Consider the following 6,000-nt stretch of genomic DNA (forward strand, 5'->3'; position numbering starts at 1 on the left):
CCTTCAGGCGGAGGTGGTGGTCGGACCTGGTTTCCTCGGCGGCATTGCCTGGGGCCAGCCGGAACCTCGGGACCGGATCCCTCCCCTCGGCGGCATTGCCTGGGGCCAGCCGGAAGGCAGCATGGTAGAGAGATGTGCACTTACTGTCACTGTTCTCCAGCAAGGGGCTTTGCCTGCTCCCTTGGGCTCCATCCTTAGAGCTGCCTTCTGTAGAAGACCCCTACAGGGAAGAGGGCCGGGAGCTGGTGTTCTGCCTTCTCAGGGCAGCACGGTTCCTCTGCCTTCTGCTGCCTCTGCCTGCGTGCAGGGGCTGGCCGCTGAGTGCTGTTCATGGCAGCTCTTCCACCTCCTGCTCTGCCCTGCCTGCAGGGATCCCCAGATTTCACAACTGCGTGGCTGTTGACTCACTGCCCTGCCCTGCGGGGTGTTTGGGGCAGGGGCACTCCTTCCCTTATCCTGTTTGACGCAGGGCACTGCGTAGGAAAAACTTGAGTCATTGCCCTTTCTTCTTGTTCCAGGGGGAATACGGCATCACAGCCCAATGCAAAAGAGACACTTCCCCAGCAGCCTGAGTCCCACTCCACCATCTTGCTTCAAGGTATTTTACGTTTCATAGGCATAAGATAAAATATTTTAACAGCTCTGGATCTGAAACCCTTTCACGCCCGCAACTAGCCACTGAGCTAGGAAGCCGGGTCCCCTCTCCAGCTCTGGCACACTGAACCTTGAATCTAGTTTTGTGCTGTGGCCCCACACAAGGAGGGCATAAAGTAAGTGCCACCCTCATCATCATCCTGCCCAGCCGTGGCTCTCCTCCGCAGCACCTGCGGCGGGCTTTGAACCCCCTCTAGCTCAGCAGGAGTGGAACTTAAATCTGACTTCCCAGGTGAGTCCTCTCATGCTGCCATGCAAGAAAAGGGGAAGAAAGGGAGTTTCTGTGCCGTGTCCATCTCCGCTGCCGGTGTTTTCCGAAGAAAATCAGCTGCTGGTGCTTTTTGTGTGGCATCCGGCTCTGGAGGTGTGCGTGAGGCGTGCCCTGAGAGCACCCACTGGTGGCACCGCTGGGGAGGCTGCAGAGGAAAGCCTGTTTCTGGCATTGCTGTGAGCTAAATGAAATACAGTTTCTCACTCTAAATACAGAATTTAACAGTAAGAAGTGTACTTCTCACTGGTTCCAGCCAAAGGCAGAGCTGTAATTGTGAATTTACCTCACATGCCATTTTTTAAAGCCTGACCGTGGAAGCCAAGTGGAAATTAAACCAGCCATTCAGTGGCTTAATCCAAGTCTAAACTGAAAAACGTGGTTGAAAGGACATTATTAGACACCTTTTCATTGCTGATTTTATTGTGCAATCAAATTTGGTTGCATAGTAGGGAACTTAATTTTTATTAATTCTCTACAGATTTCTGTGAATAATTAGGGTTTCCTTACTCCTCTATGTAAACCAAAACCACATCTCGTAATTTGGCCTCCTGTTTGGGTTTAATGATGAAGCCAAACAGACACGCAAGCTGAAACGCTCTCAGCAAACCCCCACGATTAGCACCTGGCTGCCAACACTGGCGGGCGCTGGCTGCGGCCGGGCCTGCCGGGGCGGACGCTGCTGTTGTTTGCTGTGCAAACACCTGGCTCCCGGGAGCAGATCCGAAGAGATCCAGGAGGTCAGCATATATTCTTGGAAGCGGATTTCAGACATATCTATAAACCCTTCATCTTGCTGCTTAGCAATCGTTCCCCATGCCGGCGGGCAGGGAAGAGCAGTTGGGGTCTCACAACAGGTTGTCCTGGGAAAGGAGGGAGCGAGCCACTGTGTCCAAAACAAAGTGATACAACCCCACACTTGGTATGCCTACCTTGCCGATGGGTGCTGCGGGAGACGGGGAACCATTTTGGGGGCAGAGGGTGCCTGCCTGCCCTGGGAGCTGCACAGGCAGCTCGCTCCTGTGGCCCGAGGAGCAGCAGGGCTGAGCAGGACACACTGCAGGGTTTGGGGTCTGGTTATCCCACTCCCTGGCTAAATCAGCATGGATAAGTGACAGGGAACTGTGGTGCTGGCGCACCCTGCCCATGCACTGAGTGTGCCTTTGCCAGTACTCGGGGGATTTTAAGCTCTTCAGAGAGGAGGGAGGGAGGCTGGAAAAAGCAAGCATTTTCCCTTGTGGTTTGGATAAGAATAATTTCCATTACAGCAGGAGTATTTGCGGAAGGCTTAGATGCTCTACGAGTGAACTAATACGTATTTTAAAAGAAGAGGGGTCCTGAGCTGGGGCAGCTTGTCTGGAGCCAGAGACACAGCTAAGACGAGAACCAGGGCAGCCTGTCTACCCGTACTGACTGGAGAGCGTGGCTTTCTGAGGTTTTTCCTCCCAAGCTTTACCATCCAGCGGTGCTATTTCAAGACAACCTTAACCAACCGGTCCCGTGGTCCTGGCAGAGGGTCCATACAGCCCTGGTGCCAGGGTGGGTGCCACAATGCAGACGTGGCACATGCCCGAGAGCCGAGAGGAAGGGCGTTATCGTCGGCTGGCCTGAGACTTGCACACCACATGCAGAGGCACCAGGTATTCCCCTGGCAGCTCCCCATTTTTACTGTAAATAGATGACTCATTTGTCTGCTTTGGCAACAAACTTAGATCACCAAGGAAACACTCGCAAAGCTGTCAGAAAAGTTAGCGCACAAAATCAGGTCAAGAGAAATGATGAATGAATGAATATGGGTATTATGGGCTCAAGCTCCCTGCCGTTCCGTACCACAGATTTTCTGCAGGAGAGGTCTTTGCTTCTCCTGAAGCACGTGGTCGGGGGGATGATATTCAGCTAGAACAAAGAGTTTTGGAGTATGCCTTACGATGTAATCGAGCGTGTCACACGGAGCTTCCACGTCTTTTCTAGGGGTATTGTGATCTAGAACACTTTCTGTTGGCACCAAAAGAAAATGTGATACTTAAGCAATAAGAAAATGAGAGCAAAATGCATCTTTACCCATCTCATTATATTCACAAGACAACGGTGGCTAAACTTGCTAATGCACTTGCTCTGTTGTGATATAAATCAGGCAATAGTCATATAAAATGCATTATGTAATTCAGAAGCTTTGTTAGGATGCCATGGTTCTGATGAAACTTTGTTCTTGCTTGTGTATTTTACTCTGAAAGTCAAAGTAATTGTCCGGTGAAAAAAATTCTGCTGTTACCGCTACTTCAGAGAAGGTTTTGGTAGGTGTCAAGGCAACAGCTTCCCAAATAAACCGACGCAGCAGTCGAGGGGAGTGCCCATACACTAACAGCTGCAGCGAGGCAGAAGCACACCCTGCCTTGGCTAAATATGCCCCAGGGCCTCTGCAAAACTTAAATGGCTTTGAATAGTTGAGGCATATAGCTTCTCCTCTCTGCCCAGCTCGTCTCCTGTCTGCTTCCAACACGTGCAGGAGGAACTGACATTTGTCAGGTCTATTTTTTTTAAAACCTTCACAAAATTCTCATTTCATTCATGCCAGCTGGGCTGGATTCCATCGTGTTGTCATTGTTTAATTGTGAGGGCTGGGATCTTTGCAGCGATAGCTAGTGGACTGGCACGGGGTACTTACTGTGAACAGCAACCTCAGGCAGTTTAAACACTTCTGCTTGAGAAATAGAGCTTTTAATGTTTAATTGCCTAGTAGGCAGCTGGAAAGTACAACCCCCACCTCCACAAAATGGAAAGAGAAAGAGAGTATCGCATGCAACCTGAGCAGAATTAAAGAAAATATAGAGTACAGAGAGTACATTAATGGCCTAAAATGCAGGGTGGTCAGAACATTAATGAAACCCTCATCAAGCAAACAACAAAGCAACTCCCCTGACCACCCGTCAGCCGTGATGTAACATCACGAGTCACTGCAGTCACTAAATAAAAAGATAGAAGCTGCAGCCTTGCAAGAGAACGGAGCAGCCATCTTCAAACAAGCTATGCAATCAGCTTAATGAAGACATAATTCTTGATCAGCTGCAATCAGTATTCCTCCGGTAATCCCGACTAAGGGGGCGGGAGTGCAAAGGCAGAAGCGAGGCCAGGTTAGCCAGAGGGATTCCCCCGTTTGCAGCTGCAGGGCAGAGTGCTGGCCCGAGGCGTGCGGCAGGGATGGCCCTGGGAGCTGCTCCTGCCCCTGGGGCTGTACAATCCGCAGGGCACTTGCGCATCCTGCCGCTGCTGGGTCTGATTGCTACGCAGGTTTAGGGAGCAGCTGCCTTTAATGCTCTTGGTTGAACATAAGAGGTTTTATTTCCTTTTCTTATCCCTACCAACATTACCTGCCTTCACAGTGCCACACAGGCACTCTGGGGTTCTTTCGGGCTCCCCAGAGCTGTCAGGCTCGCTGCCCTCCTGGGGACGAGAGCGCCTGTTCCTGCCTGCAAGTGGCTACATGCTGCCCTCTGGGAGAGGGGCTCCCCCGCACCCCCGGGCTGCAGGGTGGGTTACAAGGGGCTCCCACTTCTGGGAATTAGGCCACATGCTTCCCACCGGCACCACAGCCCTTCCACCTGGCAGGTGATGGCCACACTGTCACCCCGTCCCCCCATCGCCCTGGCACCCCACTTCTCCTCGTTCTGCATCGGCTTCTGCAGCCCAGAGCAGAGCTTGGGGAAAGGGAAACCAGAAGTAGCCCCTCTGCATGGGAGCCTTTGTTGGGGGCATTGGTGCAGCTTGAACCCTACCTACATTGGAGCCGTGCCACTGCCCGGCCATGTCCCTCGCTGACCCTGACTCATGGGCTCACCTTCCCGACCGGCATCGGCACTCACCAAGCCCCCAGCCCTGCTCAGCAGCAGTCCAAAATTGGGGTCTCTTCTTCTCGCAAAGCCTGGGAGATGTTAGTGTTTCCGGGATCTCACCGCCTCGCTTGGCTGCGGCCAAGGTGACTCGCGAGCTTCCCACGGTGCCAGCAAAGCTGCTGGCGGCTCAGGAGGCTGGTGTGATCGCCTTCATCTCCTTTCGCTAGTAAACCATGCTAGCAAAAGAGTCTTGCCATTTTCTGAAATAAAGGGGAAACTGTGCCAGCCCTGTGAAATTCTCATTGCAGTACATGGGTCAAAAATACCTGTCATTGAACTAAGAAGGAGAAAGAAATTGTTACTGTCTGGAAGTACCCAGAGGGAAGCAGAGTGGATGGAAAGGACAAGTACTTACAGATTAGCTGGCCTAGAAAGCATCGCTTATGTCTTGCACCGATTCATCTTAACAATAACCCTCCCAGCCACAGGACAGAAGGAATTATTTCAGGTCTTTCCATAGCAGAACATCCTAAGTGGTCAGTTGCTAATCTGCAGCTGGGGAGATCTTTTTATTATTTTGTTGTTCATTTATGCAAGAGACTTTTCAATTCCCTATTTAAGTGAAGCAACAAGTATGATGAGTCGATGATGAGTCACCAGGCCAGGAAAAAAGCTGCAGGAAGACTGGACTATTTATAAAATCTAAAAGAAAGAAAGGAAATATATTCTAGATGCAGATAGATCTGGAAGGTGACTCCAACCTCTTTTGTGGGATTGTGTATTCCCAGGCGCCGGACAGCAAACCTCCCAGGTCGGAGGGGGGAAGTGCTGATGGGGTCTATGTGTTTTTTTGGACAGGATTCATCACATTGCATGGAGCACCACGTGCCACAGAGCCTGCCGGCCACTCGTCCCTGACATGGGAGAGCTTTGCAGCTCTCCTCTGAGGAGCACAGCCATGCAGCCGCGGTCCCCCTCATTTATCGCCTTTGCCCCGAGCGGGCATGCCGAGCGGGGAGGTAAGGCAGCCCGAGCTCTCCGCCGCAGTGGCAGATGTGTTGGTTGTGTGTGCCCAGGCAGCTCATTGCGAGCAAGGTCAGGTACTGCCGTGTGAGTCACCACAGCCGCCGGCGCAGATGTGGGGCTCTGCCGGGAGAGCGGTGGCCGAAGGTGGCTGGAGGGGCTTCCTGCACCGTGGCCGCTCGCTCTCTGATGGCTCCTTTGCTGGGAGGTGCTGGGCCGTGAGCA

The sequence above is a fragment of the Gavia stellata genome, chromosome 3 (genome assembly GCF_030936135.1).
Source record: "Gavia stellata isolate bGavSte3 chromosome 3, bGavSte3.hap2, whole genome shotgun sequence".
NCBI lineage: Eukaryota > Metazoa > Chordata > Aves > Gaviiformes > Gaviidae > Gavia > Gavia stellata.